Here is an 18028-nt window from a genome sequence, read left to right as displayed (position 1 = left end):
CAGTAAAACGTCAATTAGTAACTGAAATAGATAATTGCCTAGGCGTATCACTTATGTCCGAATGTAACAATATTGGCAGGTATCTATTTTTTCGTCATTAGCTTGTGTGGCCGTGTACAGAGAAATAATTCACCGTGTGTCTGAATCTGATCTGAGCTTAGTGGGTAGCCCCTAGCCATCACTACTGTATCCATGTTGGAGAAAAACAGACACTCTGCAATATATGGTTCAAAGATCGTGTTATAGTCGAATGGGTCGTAGACGCGTAAATCAGAAAAGAACTACAAAAGTAAAAACTATGGTATCTTTTAGGAACTGTTATTAAGAACTAAAAACTGTTTTATCTTTGGCCAGGTGTATTTAGCTGTTACTAGGATTGTTCCATTATTTCTTCGGAATGTAATTGTCATTTCTTTTTTGTACCAGTCGTAAGATATTAAAAACTGTAATCTCAGTCTTTCTTCCTCCTGCGACTGACTCTCTAGCAGCACACAGGCCGACAACTTTTTTAATCTAACAACGTACGTATCCGCAAAAAGGCTCTAGCGGCAATTCGTCGGCCGACATCACGACTCGACCTGTAAATCGACCGTAAAGGTAAGGATGCAAATTTTAAGAGCAAGTCATAGAGGGATTTCAAGAGTAATGAATGACTTTGCCGCTACTTGATCGGCGAGCCTTCCCTTATTTGAATAAAGTAAAGTAACTCATTAGGAAGCCGTATGCGTTGCACTTAAACTGTATTATTTCGAAAGAATTAGATATATCGTCATGGATCCTCTGTGCCAAATTTGAAGTTAAGTCTTTTATCTAGCAGTTTATCTAACCCGAATGCTACCTAAAAATTGGTGCATCGGCCATGCTGGAATGTTGCTATTGCCCTTGGCTATTTTTCACTTCAGTGTGGGCAAAATTGCTGTCCATTGATGATTACATGATTTCGTCCTAATGAATAGTCTTATTAACTGGATCCGTCGTTACGTTTGAAACTACCTCTCGCCAGTGCAAAAGCGCCTATCTGCCCATCGCAAAAATTTTCCATTGTGCGTCCATAGCTACGTATATAACACATGCTAGAATATTTACGCTTAGCAATAGCAATGGGTTTTAAAGCTCAAGTCATTAATCGCCTCGATACGTAGAAACCCAAAGCCATCGTGGTACGCATCAGCAACTAAGACTCATGCCCAATATGGGTAGATGCTAACATCCTCTGTATCTTTTACACGATAGCACAATTGTGTATATATGTCAAAGCCGATTCGGGGCGCTGTGTCGTAGAGCACGTCACAAACAACGATTTGCGTATCCATACGTAATATCCGGACGCAGACCCCCAACTTTACTTGTCAGTCTATTTCAGGACCTCACTTATGTATCACCTGGAACGTATATTAGTCAACAAAGTGATATTCCCTAGCACGTGCAAATCCTTACTTCTAATGTTTCTTAGTGTTTCGTGCATCAATTCAAGTATATTGTGAATTTGTTGTACATGGTATAGCTATTCTATTTGGCATTTTCGTCTGTCCCTTTGGGTCAATAAAAGAAACCCATTTAGGGCTATTCAAGCGACAGTTAGCTGTAGCTCATTTATAGAAGTTCTCCGCCAAACGCTAAAGCACGCTAGCAGCATATAAAGGTCAGTCTGACACTTTTTGGTAAACTCGCAGCGACGATGCCGGAACCGGTGGTTATTTTCTTTCTGTACAATAAAAACAATGAGAGATTCTTCTTCTTCTACCTAAATTTGTTGGAAGGAATATTTCTCTACATTTGAATTTTAAGATTAACTTACTACTCCAAAAGATGAATGCGGCCTAGGATGGCGTACTCTTTACTATACATCGAGTACGATGGGCGCTTGGTTCGAATGCCGCAGTTAGCTGCTTAGTTCGTAACTTAGATCTCCTAGATAGAGTTTCTGCCTCAATATCTAAACTGGACGGCACTGTTCTGTACGACATTTGTGAATTAGGAACCTATAGACTCGCAAATGCCTTTTTCCGTCAACGTGCAGCACACGTAGTGCAAATTCACTGAAGATGGGTTCTTTCTTGGAGCTCCGAATCGTCCGTATGAGTATGTGTATGCGAGAGGGCACACGACAATAATTGGCATACGAGGTTGAATGAGTTCATGCCTGATTCAAGCATTGTACGATAAACCGTTATGGACGGGGGAGGGTGGCAATGAAAAGACACTGATGACGAAATCAAAGCCTCCCGTTTGCGTATCATATGCGTACGACAAGCGTCGGTGCTCTGCTGCAACATCAACGATCGACGGAACGCTTCGTGCGTGCTTTCACGCGAGCCCTAGCTTTGCTCGGCTATGGCGTATCTACAGGGAACAAACGAACCCCACACATCATTTCCGAACTTGCTTAAAGCCGATCGTTACATAATCGGTATAGGTAGGATTAATGACGTAGATCATGTGCATTTGGAGCGTTGTTCTTATGTTGTCGTAAGTAAGATAAACTCTTCTACACCCATAGCATTTCAATGTGACCTGCTTTCTACAAAACCTCACATGGATATCGATATATCTACGGGATTGATCTATCTCACTGATATAAATGGGATTGGTCAGGACTCAGAGAAACTCTAATCGTGTATCAAACAGTCCTCGTCGTTGCACAGAAACGAGTCTTTTATGGCGCGTCGCCCAGTTTCTGGTTCCTTGAACTTAAGTTCAGTAGTTCTACGTTTAAAGATTACGCTCACCTAAGGTAATAATATATTAACATGCAGCACACGTCAGAATTAGTGCGCACTAAATTAATTGAGATGTCAAGCTTAAGTTATTCAAAACGATGTAGGACAATAAAAATTATACTTTTCTAGAAGATGCTGGCTAAGTAGCTGACCCATCAAAACTTCTCCGTGGTAAAAAGTTTGGTCGATACTTCGTGACGTAGAGAAGTAGCTTCAATGGCTCTTGCATAGGTGTTCCTACACAGCCTCTACAACGGTTTTGCTTAGTCCTATTTTAGCTCATGAAGGGCTGCTTGCTCTGGCATGTTTATCAGGAGATCGTGTTTAGTCCTGCTGTAGCAGTCAACGACGACGTAAACGAGAAAACGGACAGCATCTTTTAGCCTTGTTCAGTGACAGGCAATATTAAGTTGACCGCACTCAGTGTTACCGTAACATTGCGAAGAAGGACACAAACGAGCAGCTGCCTGCCTTCTGAGTGCTAGGCCACTCCTAACCTGGTCGTGTTCAACAAGCGCAGAATGAGACACAGGTGAACACTCGGCCTTCGTCGTTGTGGTTTTTGCTTTTGAGGGGCTTTTGGACCTAGGCCGCTTGCATACTTTATATTCTAGAAGTTTTTTTTCGGAGTGAGCAGGCCTTATCCGATATAGTTTATCTGCCGTAGAAGAATAGCAAAGCTTATGCGCTATTTTGTTGCTGCCACAACCTAGCTTATCTCTGTTGCTACCATACCAACATAGAGGCCTTATTGCTTTTGCCCGTTTTTTTGCCGAGTCTATTCGGGTCTATTCTAAATCTAATCTAAAATGGGCTATTATAGTATCGGCAAATGTGCTGCCGCTAGTCTACCTTTACTTCACAGTACTAGCGCTTAATATTTGACTGTGTTAGAAGCCAATACGAGACAACATATTTAAGTAAAGTCCGTGAAAAAAACTGAACTAGTTCTATAGGAAATTGCCCCCTTTTAAAGTTTATTGTCACCAGCCAACTTTTACCGATGTCCGCTTGACAACGACGACGTAGAATAGATGCTTGAGAAATTTTCAGTTAACACGACCATTACAGAGTTGTATGAGACCTTACACGATTAGGTCCTTCGCATTCAATCAGAAGAGTACACAGAATTAATCTTGCCCCGTTTTGATATTCGCTTTCGGAGGACTTCTCGACCAGATACGTTGGTAAAATGAAATAGCTAGTAGGATTTAATATAAGGACAAACCAACTAGAGATCAGTGTTTTCGCTTTCTCTGACAGTTGGAAAACTCCAACGAGTAACGATGAGAGCAATAACTATTTACAGGCATTTATACCACACAAGACCTGGCAATGATCCGTGCGCTGACAAAGCTTGACACAGGATCTGTTCTTCCACTCGCTGATGATTTTTTAAGGTAAATGCTCAACCAGTCTGCGTAATTCTGCATACATTTCAAGAAAGCCTAATTTATTTTAAAGACAGGGCAACTGGCTGTCTTACTGAGGCAACAGAGGCCAGAATGCACGTTATCGGTCGTAGATATTCTTCGGTGTCACCTAAAATTTAAGGAGGTGAATGAGGCGCTAATCGAAAGGTATTCAGAACGGAACCCCGAAGTTGTCGATATGATCTGCACACATGAGGACCTGGTTGAGAGAGACATCCACCTTACCTCAAGCGATTCCGACCCTCTAAAGCTATCTCTCGCTTAGCCTGCTGTTTTCTAGGAATCAAACCCGCAATTAACTCAGCGGTCCGGATCAATGAACGCCTCGAGGAAGCCTTGGAAACGCTAACTATAGCTCTATAGAACTGTGAAGATGTTCGCTTCCTGGGCTTCCTATTGTATTTGGCCTTCTAACTCGTCGCTATAATAGCCTTAGGTGAAACCTAGGTCAACGCGGTCTTCAATATAACAAGTTTTTAGACAGTACACTCACTAACAACGGGACCAGAAGGCAGAATAGAGAGTAGCGGCGACGCTACAGTATGTTCCAAGCAATGCCTAGACAATGTGAAAGTACTCATATCGGAAGACAACCTTGTTGGTCTATAAAATCAAAAGCATAATATAATAGCTAGCTAAACTCTACAAAAAGATCAGTAGTGCTGGTAAAAGATATAAATGCAATGTGTTCACGCTTTGCTTAGGCTACTTTAAGATTATATCAGCCAGAAAGTACTCGAAAGAAGCTGCTAATTGACATTTTAGCAAACTATGGGTGTTAGATCTTAACCAATAAGGGGGAGCCGACATTCATGGACGTGATAGGAACCTCTACTATCGACATGCTCGCGACCAACCTTCCGGTCCTCAAAGTCGCGTATCTCGGACAAAGGAGCCCTTTACAACTTGGGGTTTCGTTTAGAAGTCATCTACCCGCGGTTATGCGCGTCGTAGCGTCCACAAGCGGGTCGCAAAGCAGACAGCTTTGGAAAGGCTGCTGAACACATGAAAACTTCAGGAGCATCTTGGTAAACTTTTTCCTGCTCCAGACCGACTTGACGTCAACGAATACAGCACCGCCCTCTGAGATACCACAAGATATGCAGTTGGTGAGGTCAAATCTCCCCGCAAGAGGCTATGGCTCAACCAAATATGCAAAAGGGCTTTCCAGGCACAAATGGATGCCCGTTAGCTGGCTATAATCTACCCAGGGATGCGTTCACTTTTCATTATCACGCAGATTATGTAAACGGGTCAACCGAACTGGGCAAAGGAAGCGCTTTGTCGCAGGAAGTCGCTCTTCTGCTCGAGGCGAAGCAAAAATCCTTACAGATGGCTATGAAGGTCTGAATTTCCTCCCTGCTCCATAAGATCGGATATGCTTCGTGCTTATTTTCGGCATATGTACTCTTCCGGGAACACTGTGCGAAGCAAACCATCGTGCTATAGGGCGGCATGCCGGATAAGCCAGTAGGTGGCCGTGATAGCCAGCTACGTCATAGTCGGTGAGGTCACAGCAGCACCCGAGCCACTCAGGTCCAACAAAGATCACATCAGGCCCGCATACCTCAAGGAGGCAGTAATGTTAGCCTTATTGTGGTTCACCTATTACAACGCCTGTCTGCATAGCGGGAAAAACCGAACTGCTAACAGAGGGCACTTATTACCGCTAGTCCGAAAGATACAGGCAGCCTTCGAAAATGGAGTTCACGAAAGGAAAAGAGCTGTTGCGATAAAGTACTCTCAGCCATACTTTTAACGCTCTTTTTCGCTTTCCTCGATGCTCGTGTATGACTTCGTATCAACAATATGGCTTTCATAAAGGCATCAAGGTGTGCTTGTCAAGATAAAATCCGTCATAGGCATAGCCACCAAAGAGTATGCACGACAAGGCACCAAAGAATCAAATTTTGTTCAGGCTCGCCCGGACAGGAATTTCTTATCAGCTCACCCAACTCATTTTTTCTATTCTGCCGAAGAACCCTATTACGATAGAAAATGGCCCAACAGAATTGGATTCCTTCCAACAGGTGACAGAAATGGCTCAGGGCGGCAAACTCAAACTCCAACTTTTCGACGTTCTTCTGAACGATTTCCCAAGCACCACAATCGGAAAGCGCGGATCAGTGAGAGCAAATCTTCTACTGCGTACCGATGATCTCGCGACCTACAGAACAAGGTGCTTGAAAAACGTAACGGATGCCGGCCAAAAAAGCCATGCGGTTCCACAAGGTAGGTCCACTAGTGAAAAATGACACTCCGGCCTTACTTGAAGCGCCTAAAATACGTGAAGCATCCTTGCTATATAGAGCTGACCCTATCCAGCTTCGAAACTTCGTACATCAACTATATATTCGGAAAACATTAGTAGCTAGCGCTGCTATTAGAAAAGCTGTCGCTTTCTTTGCTGAATACGGTGACACGCCTCTTCCGAATCAAGCTCGCCTAATGAAATCGAATTCGTTTAGGAGAGTTACGGCACAAGCCAACCGTGTGGGCTGGACTGGGTTAAGACTTCTTTTCTAAAAAATCACTGAGTCTGCACACATTCTCTCATAATCACGAGGTGCATTTGCTAACGGACCTCTAACACCGGTTTGGCTGACCAACAATACCCGGCTACTTGACATTCATACGACGACGAAAGAAACGAGTAACCTATGTCGCTCCGGATTTCCACTGCTGCTATAGTGAACAGAACATCGAAAAAACCAAACAGGAAGCACCGACATGCGGTGTTCTGTTACGTAGTGCATGATTTCTACCATAATGTGTGTGCTAATGAATCGCACAAAGGGCTGAACAGCTGTTTACTACGGAGGCCTGCGGGCGATATCATACAGTAGACATATCGATTTAACTCCTCCATAGCACGGCAGTTACTAGACAACCAGTTAATTACATGAGTAAACATCGGTACACACAGACGACAAATAGAAAGGGTACGTGAGGGACAGCCTGAATGTATATGTAATATATTATAAGGCATCTACATATGCATGACGTGCATGCATATTTATCTTCATAACTCTTGACCGAAGTCAGCCGTCACAACGAGCTGTGCTTGCACGATACGCGCCAATCCGAGTTTGTTCCTATGGTGGCACGTATTCAACTTATCGTAAGTGACTCCCGGGTTTATTGTACATGAAACTTTTCGATACTGATTGATGTATCTTAATTAGAGACGGATAGTAGAGATTCTAGCTGGCTTGGCGCTCGTCAGAGATTCGATGTCTAGTCATCGGTAGTAACGTATAGATGAATGAGAACCTGGCCTCACAGCCCGAACGATACCGAATTAAAAAATCTTTATTTATTCATTTCCTGTATTTAGTTGGCTCGCTCGAGAACCCCAACGCATACTAACTACTGCTACTAAGCTGCTATAATAGAAGACAGCGGACTCTATAGGAAAACAGCGCTTTCTGCGACACATTTGAGAGGCAATCTGTCCTCTGTATTGCTAGCATTACGAACGATCCGCTATTCAGGCTAGTTGGAAAGGAGCAGTAGAAGGAATAGCTGCTCACGACCATAGTTTTTTTTGCCGCTAGAGCTGCCTTCACAAAACGCAGTTCAGCGCGTCATAGCAAGTTTCAACGTTATATTGTTTAGTCGGCTACTATTGACGAGTGGCAACATAAACTTTTTTATTTTATACATTTCGCTAATACCTAGATATAGCGTTGGTCACAACAATGTTCAGCTCGAACGACTCAAACCATCCAACAGTAAGTTCTAAATAAAACGGCAAAATACACAATATAATTATGTCTCTACGTGCTTATGCGGAGATCTCTCGCTGACCGTTACTTTTTTAATCTACTGCCAATAATGTGCGTGTAAAATTTTTCATAGGTGTTCATTATCCTTCAATGATAAGCTGTCTGTCACTTGCCACCTGCTGTTCTGTGACTCTGTACGTCATGCCATAACAGGTCTGTCAACCTTCGTTCGAATACGGTTTACCGTGGGCCTTGAGTACGAGAGCTCGGCTTTCCATTTCCAATGGTCTGCAATTCGTCCATCTAGAAAAAAATATCTCAGATATTCGTTTATCAAACAGATCGTAAATAAGTTTCTTTGTTTATTACAATTTAGTGAAATCGCACAGCTATCAGGAAAAAGAGCCCCTCGCAACTCGTAATTAAACGAGAAATATTGGCGTTAAGGCTGAAGATCCGTTCCGGATTTGGGGTTCACGGTTAGAACAAGTCGTGCTGTGACTTCCAGTGCTAAGCCAACACTTTCTGACAAAACATTGCTCCTCTACTTTTAATCATTGCGTTTGCCCGTAGATATTAAATGATGAGCTGATGAACTGGCGCAATTTGGGCATCTTTTGTAATACCGTATTCTACAAGAAGGTAACAGGGATAACACAATAAGAACGCACACACATTAGGATTGAAAGAGACAATATCTCCGCAACAGCGTTTGCCAAGACTATGCGAAGTATTCGAAACAATCTGCCTATGTTTCTCTAGGCGATAGTAAAGGTTCGTCGATTTATAGGGCTTAAAACAAACACAATATTCAATTATCAGGTTATCTCGACACTCTGATTCGGTTCGTGCTTTGTTCTGGCAACTAGGGCCGTTTTCACTGGCGAGTTAAACGAGTCGAGGATGATGATTCATTATCTATCGTAAATACAGATAGAGCTTTGTAGTGCAGTTAGAAGCCGCTTTTCCACCAGTCTAGATATTGAATCGAGAGCTAATGGGGGTACAAGAAGAATGCACGCCTCATCCTTGAAGTCCAACTTGATACCATTAATGCCTCTATGACTTAGTTCAAATTAACAAACTGCTAAACTGTGTTTGGCGTACCTTAATTCTCTCGAGTTCTCTATAGAATTAGCACCGAGGGCATCTGTACCTGAAATTCAGTGGCCAATAAAGCTCCCAAACTGGTCATTAGTTAGTAAGTATTTTTATAAACGTAATTTGATTTTGTCTCAGTACTGAGAATGTGGATTTGGAACAGGCGAAACTCGGGTAGAAAATAGGGTGGTAGTCCTTTCACTTTTTTACTTTTAGGAAAGGCTTGGAGGAAAAATACTTGCTTATTCCATATAGGTCATTTTTGAAGTCTGCTTAAAAAAACAGCTCGGTGACGTGAATCGCACGAAAATTTCTCGAACACGGAACAGCTCCTGTAACCGCTGTCACATGTAGCCCGACCTTTCCTTAAATTTGGCGTTCTGCGTCTAATTACGTCGGTAGTAGTCAGTCAGTCAGTCAGTCAGTCAGTCAGTAGTAAGCTTGGCATAGTTTGTTTTATAAATTGACGGACAAAATTGAGATTACATTTTATACGTTTATTTATACTCTGTTTGAGAACTGTAAGTGAGGACAGTTGCTTTCGCTTTGTACTGTCGTATTCCGGATTGCGTAGTAATTTAGTACTCTATAAGACTGCATTTGTCGTGATTAAATCAGGCTATCGTTTATGTATGGGTGGTTTTTACACGTCGTAATCTTCTTTTCATCAGAGTTCTGGTTGACACCTACATGCATTTGTCCACTGATGTTTTTTTACCTCTATAGTTCTTGCGCGTCTTCGTACAAAACGAATGATTCGACCTCGACTCTGCCAAAAGTACGATAGATAGCTATAACAAATGCCGCTCCCATACGGGATTACATATATACGACTAGAGAGTATACAGTTTTTCCGTCACTAGTTCGCCAGTCGGACCTATGTAACACGGTTTTCTATCAGTTTGCTCGGATGTTCGGCATTTTTCTACTATTTCCGTAATTTGGAAGAAGAAGAAGCAGTGGAGACCATCTGAAGCTCAGGGTTCACGTATTTTTTTTTATCGCGAGTAAGTTAAATGAATTTCAATACGAATAGCTAGATTTCATATTATCTAGCTCGTGTACGTAAGTCTTATACATAAACGAACGAGATGAACCTGGTGAATTTCGTGAATGTTAACAGTGTTAAGTATTCGATGTTTCACGTCTCATTTCAGTTAACAACTATACGAAAGTTGTTCGGTTTCCCCGATTCACCAAGTTAGTTACAAAGTTATAAGGGAGCTGTAGCTTCGTGGGTAATGCAAAATATGAAACGCTATTACCACTCTCTCTGCTCCACGATCCCAGTTCGGTCGTTGGGTTCTCTCTGGCTGTGTTAACCTTAAAGCAGTACCCGTGTTTTGTGAAACCCATGTTCACAATGCACATCCACCATAAAGGTAAATTAAATTAGGTGTAATGGCCTGACAAAGTGAGGCTGACGAAGGGGGAGAGGGGAAGGGGGTTCGAATCAACTTGATGACTTTTAACTTAGCGGAGACAGCAGACATAATGTAAAAATGATTCTGGTGTTATTTATACGCTGGACGGCGGTACCCCAGCGGGAGGGCTGCTAGGCGCAGCTATATCCGGCGCATCAAGACACTGCCGGCAGCGGAAGCGAGCATAAGACAGTGACAACTTGTCTAATTTGTCATGAGGTCGTCGCTCAGCACGAGATCGCTCAGTCTATATGATCGTTTCACCTCGCACTTCTCGTTCGCTGCCCATTTCAGCTGTAACAAAGCAACGGCGGATCCACGAAAGTCCTTAAGGCGTGCGCACTTTTAAGCAGTGGCCTTCGACATTGTAGAAAAGGCAGTCGTTGCCGAGCTACACTTTATGACGCCATGCTCCTAATTTTTTTTTCTTTAAATTTCTGAAGCTATCCTTAATGCATATCGATTATGGCTTTGTGCATCTGTTGTGTCTTTAGCCTGGACGCTTTTATGTATCAAATTATACAAACGATGACGAACAATGAGTTTGGAAAAAATATATATGTATTATTAATAATTTTTAATAAAACAATAGTATATAGTCTTACTACTATATGTAGTACTGTGGTATAGTCTAGATGGCTAGATAAGCAGGGATGTGAGCAAATAAAATCGTGTAAGGAGCGTTGTCTTCAAATATAACGTGATACATGTTTAAACGGTATCGATAGCTGGAACAATTTCGGCTCTCGTGTGGTTAGCTCACCGCGTTTTGCCATGGCCTAGGCTTAGTGGAACCTAGGCCGAGTTTGGTGCGTTAATGTATTATCTGTTAACTTCAGGAAAGAAGACAAAAGCAGACGTTTCTGCGCTTTCGTCTAGCTTTTAGGTTTTACCAGAATGCTGACCAACTGAACTGTCTCTCAGGCACGAAATCTTCGAAAGGTAGTCTTTCGCCCCCGACGTCACGACAAATGTCTGCCGCGTCCACTCCTTTCTATTAGATTCTGCGTACGTCAATCTGTTGATCAATTGCTTGTGCTGTCAATGATACGTTCAATCGGCATCTTCTAAAAAGCTAGACAGAGAGAAAAATCATTAAATATAGACTGAAAAGATCACATTAGGCATACACGAGCTGCCTTTTTCTCAATTTGTCTATTTGATGCTTGACATCTAGCCTTTACTACCTGACATCTATCGTATATAGCAGTGGCTACTATCGCTAAATAATGTTTCCCGAATGCAAACGTAGCTGTCCATCTAACAGCGGATAAAATCCATATTGTCAATGAGTAAACGGAGTGGTAACAATAAAAGAAATTGAATAACTTAACTCTAAGCAAGCCAAAAAAGGCATATAGGTATGTATGGCTGTGCAACCAGGTACGGTTGCCAATCTTCAGAAAATAGAAATGAAGATTGTGTATTCAAAGCTAGTGCCACATTTGCGTAATGTATGACGCGCAAAGATGTAAGCATCTGGCGTTCTAGCAGATCTTCGAATTCCGGCAATTTCCGTCATATACGATAATCTCTTAATACTGTATTTATAATTTCTTAGGCTCGAAAAGAAGCACTCAATTAGCGCTCGTCTTTGCGGGGCAGGCGCTCGCTAGGTACTGACGATCGAATGAATCTAAAAAGTATACAAAAAAACGCTTAAGCAGCAAATGCAATCGAGTGGTGTAGTTAAATTAGGTCTATTTTTTGAATACAGGTGACTCTGCTAGCTTGCTTCGTCGAGTAAATTTCAAGCCATGTTCACCACTGGTTTAGGGGCCAGTTTTGCCGTGACCTGCGTGGGCATATTTTTGCCTAAAAAATTCGTTACAATGCAAATGTCTGCACACTCCCTTTCCTCTGCATTTTACTGTTGGAGTATGCGGGAACTACGGGTTCGAAAGCTTCTGCCGGCGTCAGACGGAAATCTTATGTATTTTCGGTGTGTAAGCCTTGCAGGATGTGCAGAAACCAATGTCCTTGGTAATCACCGTATGTCGCCAGCGTAATTAGTTACGTGTCTAAGACCGTATCTTCTGGTAGCCAGTAGGGAAATGGGAGCGCACGCAGCCAGAGATACTGCACGTCGTTGTCTTTAGCTTCCGTTTATCAGACAGTGACTATTATAGTTATACGTTCGTGCGACCTAGATTTAATCTCCCATGTTGCTTAGCGTGGTCGTAGACCAGGAGCGAGGCTTGGACGAGCAATCATTGATCAAAGGTTCGGAAGTTTCATCCACAGTGCTATAATGGCCCAATAAGGCCTCGGTCGTGACCTCGAAGATTATGGCCATAAGTTCTGTGTTATTTGCAATTTATAGTTTTTTTTCATGTTAATCAATCACCAATTTATTTCCAGTATTGTATGTTACGAAAAAAATGCGCATCCGATCTTGAAGCAGCTTTACTTTTTTTCATTCCCTAACCCTAATAGATGACACATACATTTGAATAACTGCCAAAAGTTAATACGAACTGTCTAGTTTTGAACTAAACAAACATCAGTTTTACAGTTATTGACATCATTGGGTTTATGGCATGTCGTAAAACTTCAATAACTAATATAATTGACACTTAACCCTATTCGATGCCTAACTTAGGAAAAGAGCACGTGGTCTAGGTGCTGCCTTCCCTTCGACTACATTATACTGCGTAGCCCTTACTGATGTTGTCGGGAACCACTTTCACCGGGGGGGGGGGGGGGAGACCATCAAAGCGACTAGGCTCCGGCGGTCCATTTGGTAATCTGATTAGAAATGCCTTGCCAATTTTACGGGACTTTTATTGAATGTAGAGAACATTTCATAGAAGCAATATTTCATTCAACGCACATTTGAAAAATAGAAAAGGTTTGTCCGACGCCATTCCCTGTAACAATTATCCTCACTGAGGAAAACGGCTACGTGTTTTGTACAGTGAAAGAAGAACCGGATAGGCAAAAAATATGTTGTCTGTAAAATTGCGGTAACTAGTACATTAGCTCTTACATTATACGTTCCTAAACGAGGCCTAGACGTGGCCCGTACGACCAAGTGTACCACTACTGTTTAATTTAACGGGTTCTCTAAGGATAGTCTAAGGATGAAAATCCGATTCTTTTTCCTTATTCGTGAGTATTGCGTTAGTAACTGTCCCCTTCTGACATAAAACAATCGCGTCCGACTTCGAACCTAGCCTGCGTTTAATCCGCGTTGCCACGTGACCACTGAACCATTGCGACTACAGGAAGTTGTCTATGGCTTTGCAGCAGCCCGTTGATTGGGAAGAACATACACGGCCATCTTCAGATAGCTTTATGAGTCATGTTTGTGTTATTACAGTGTATGTAGGTCACGGCCATCCTGTCAGGTTAGTAGTTCGTTGTAAAATACGCTTCGCACAGGACATCAGTTGAGAGGTATGTTGGGTCCTAGCCGATACGTTCAACTTTACCATGCAAAAACTTCGGTGAAGTTATTCTATTTCCCTGAAATTTAATCGTATAAGGTAAAAGGAAGGATTCTAAAAAAAACGTTAATCTCTGTTTGGCACGTAGAAAATTGCTACGTCGCTAGGAGCTACAGTAGCAAATAGTCGGGCAGACTTAATAGAATATATAGTTTTTTCGACAGCAAATATTGGCATTTTTTTAGCTGTACCAACAGTTAAGGTCCTAGGTAAATGATATTTGGCCATGTTTATCTGTCTGAAGCCTAATTACGACTCCATTCCATACGGAGAAGTATTCCTGATATAAAGCAATCACGAAGTTCGTCATAAGTAACTTCAACCTGCCTTTTCTTAGACTGCCTCGACGTAAAGGAAACGATCAATGATTCGATGTTTTGAAACGGTTATGTATAACGAATAAAAATATTAGGGATCATTATGATAGCCACCGATGTTTGTCATTTGAAAAATGGCTGTTTCCATTCGCTCCTTATTGATATAGAATATTACATATTATATCATACACATTCCTGTAATAGGTAGAGCTATGTGGAACGTTATAGAACAATATTCGAAGCAATTCTTCGTCCGTGTGCGCCTTCATCAAGCTAGGAAAAAAGGGTCTATGATGAAGTCGAAGGCAATGTACTTACAAATCAGAAGCTGAGAAGTTTTTCAGGACAGGGTTTATAACGGTTTCCCTAGTAGGATGATGACTGCGCTCCCCGAGAAATTATTTTCGTTAAGTGTTTAAAGAAACATTTTGCAACGAACCAAGTATTTATTTGTATACATCTTTTATGAATGTATAACATTTACTTATTTCCTTGGATTTATTTATTTATTTATATATTATTTAAAGTGTAACTATCGTGTGAGTACCCACAAGGAAGAGATTTTGGTAGGTGCCGTCAAAAGATCTAATGTCGAAAACTAATTATTGTGCGTAAGATTACGTTTTTTACGTTGAACGTATACTATCGTATATGTAAATCGCTTGACCCAACCGTAATCCGTTGAATCGTAAAACCCAAACTAAATTGGCTAAACAAAATGTTTTTGCTTTAATAATTTCAAACCACTGGTTATGTTGTGCCACACAAGAACAGAAAAAAAGAATATTTACTGATCCTGACTGCTAGTATATAGAGCGAACACTCGTTGCTGTCATTGGAAGCTCTTCTGTTTGATCTTGATCCGGGATCATCGAGTTCACGATATCCATGACATGGCTCGTTTCGTTTAGAAGAGACGCCTTCATGCAGTTGCATAACGTTTCATGACAAATTTTTAGGACTCCTTCATGATCGTGGCGAGGCCTCTAGGTGCAAAAAAGACCGACAGTGGCTCCAGTGAAGCATCCCGAGATGTCTAAGGTCTCCGATTCAGCATGATCGGAAATGTCCTTTTCTGGGTTGATGGAGTAAACGCAAATTATTCTGACAGCTTAATTTATTAGCGTGGTGTATCGAGCTCCGATTATATTTTTAACATTACCCGACTAACGACCTCCACAATGATGCCTTTGTTTATGTTACACTGACTGACATCTCTAATCGATAGCTTTTTTTCCTCATAAAAAATACTTGACATTATAGTGCGGATTAGCAGAGCGTTTATTTCGTGGTCTGATAGGTTCGTTTTGTCGGAACCGTTGTGCTGGTACTTCATCTTTTTTTCGCTACGGAAGTCTAGCCAAGTACAAAAGGATGTTGCCAGATGTATTAACAGTAGATCTGTGAAGTCTTTTAAATCTATCGACAAAAACATTTCACTACGCTTTCGATTGCGGGTACCATGAAGCTCTGTTCAGCTCCAATCGATCCTGGGAGGATCTGATGATGATTTGAGGATGATTTTCAACACTGACAGTTTTTTTCGCTGCTTGCTGGTCATCGACCCGCCTAATGGGTAGCTTCTTAGCTATCGTTAAGGTATTGGTCGTAAACCAGCGCACCTAAATCATGGCTGACTACCTTCGACAACTACAATAGTAAGTATAGACCGGATAACTAAATAGTTCTCGAACATTTTCTTATTAGGTTATCCAAAAATACTAGATAATTCCTACGTCATCAAAAATACTGAATAATAAGGTAATACTACGAGACATTCGAACAAGCCAGCATTCGAACAATTACTTTAACGTTAGCGGGATTCACAGACATCCGAGGTCCGTTCATAGAACGCTGCTTTCCTTGTTAAACAGAATCAATTATTATTATATTAATTATTAAATTGTATTAATTTTCTAAATATTTGACCATTCATGTAATAACCTGTTTGTGCTCGGAACGGCTCTTGCCTTCTACCTACTTTTCCACTGTTTAATGTAGGTACACATCTTTTTTAGTTTACAACCTTCAAACCCACCTGTACAAATCCGCATTTCGGTTTGGTCAGTCGGCAGAGCCACACGAAGTATCCGAGTTGAACTATTATTCAGCTCGCCTAACCGATATAAACTTTACATAGATAATCATTCAAGATCAATGACCAGTCGTTATTTCGAGTAGGTCTATCTTTCGTGGGGAGTCAGAGACGGGTTGTGTGCGAATAGATCCTTCAGGATAGCATACATTTCTGCCAAAGTGAGCTCTTTTAGTCTGATTTGCACAATAGATCTCTATGAAATGATGCTTGATTCAGCTTCCGTCCTATGAATCTAACTTTACCTCGTTTTGAAAGTGTTCGGCGCTCGACGTCGATTACATCCTTATTGAAACGATATCAATTCTCGATGATCTGTCCGTTGGGCGAATTGTATACGAAACCCAAAACCCGGGTCTGAAAATTATTTGTCATAAAGCTTTTCGGCAGCGCCAATCCGGATTATAACTAAATGAGCAGTTATTCAACGGAGTTGCTTTCTGTGATCGAAATTCAGCATGAATTTCTTATAAGGGATTTTGGCCCATCGCGAATTAACCACTCCTCTTCGCCTACAACGTAACAGTTACTAGACATAATGAATACTCGAATATATAGTAAAAACCTTAGTATTGAGACCTCATCATAGACATTAGGGTTTATCTGATTTTTATACCGTTAACTTTTCGCCGTTATCATACCGATAATAGATATCAGGTACTTTGAAAAATAAATGTACTTGCTAGCTACAGGCACACACACACACACGCTCTATAATTAAAGCTCCTTTAGCCTTTATTTGAAGCTTCTACGGAGGTTCTTCTATGCTAGCATATCTTTGTCCATCGCATAAATATGATCGCTGACGCCAATATTTCCTGACGCTTTTAGAGATTTGGCTTAGTGCAACACTATTTCCTTCTGGGTAGTCTTGGTCCTTTGCAGGCCTATACGCTCCAAGCTAGTCCCAAAAATATTCATAACGTAATTAATAGCGCGTTAATATTGTACACTAATTATAGGCTGTATATTTTTACATGTACATTTTTTAAAAGAGTGAGTTAGGGTTATGAGCAAACGTCCTGTCTGGAATCGCTCGCGGTTTATGCTACTGAAAGAAACGTCTCTGTCCTTCAACTCCGTCTGGATTCGTCTGAGGTTGCATTGCAAGCAGTAAAATAAAAACCACAGGCATGTTGGCCTAAAACACTTCCACTCACAATCACGTCTAATGTATGTTGATCAACAACAGAATAGATACCTCGTAATCTCCAATGAGAGATCAAGCGCGATCTACAATTTCGCATTTTCGTTTCATATTAGTTCACATAGATTAGCCTAGTGCGATACTATATAGATACATATATTTGTATATATGTATCTATATAAGGTATAATATATACACTATATATATATATTAATAGGGTACGGGCCTAGTTAGAACAAGCAACTTTGTTTAAACAGGCGTAGAATAAAGTTGTTTGTCCTCATCGACATTGTTTCCTTAGCTCGTAGTTTTTGGACTTCCCTTTCGTTATAGAAAGCGACCATTATTGTGACCTTGCGTTTCTGGGTATCCTTAGGTACGATTTGGCATCCAGTCAAAAGTAATTCGGGCAAACTGATCCATAGGATAAAAGGCGCAGATAATGCTAGTAACACGATAAAAAATAAGAAACATTATACGAGATAGATCCCACAGAGTATATAACGTATCTAATCTAGGACCATCTTTGAACTATGATTGCCAGTTTTAGACCAATCGCAGATCGTATATGGCTTGTTTTTCTAGCGAGGCACATGAATAGAGTCTGCATATAT

At 41.3% G+C, this 18028-nt stretch overlaps 1 long non-coding RNA gene across 2 annotated transcripts in view; it reads right to left on the bottom strand.

The window, feature by feature from the left end:
- Positions 1-16979: 16979 nt before the first annotated feature.
- The window catches only part of LOC111264220 (uncharacterized), an 8235-nt gene continuing 7186 nt past the window's right edge, over positions 16980-18028 (bottom strand). The window contains exon 4 of one of the 2 annotated variants that reach the window (XR_002682758.2): positions 16980-17859. This is a non-coding gene — a long non-coding RNA (uncharacterized LOC111264220). The remainder of the gene's footprint in view (positions 17860-18028) is intronic. The other variant, XR_002682759.2, reaches the window with a different exon arrangement.

The sequence above is a fragment of the Varroa jacobsoni genome, unplaced genomic scaffold (assembly GCF_002532875.2).
Source record: "Varroa jacobsoni isolate VJ856 unplaced genomic scaffold, vjacob_1.0 scaffold_91, whole genome shotgun sequence".
NCBI classification, from domain to species: Eukaryota; Metazoa; Arthropoda; class Arachnida; order Mesostigmata; family Varroidae; genus Varroa; species Varroa jacobsoni.
The sequence above is the reverse complement of the archived record's forward strand: the minus strand, read 5'-3'. Positions and strand labels throughout refer to the sequence as shown.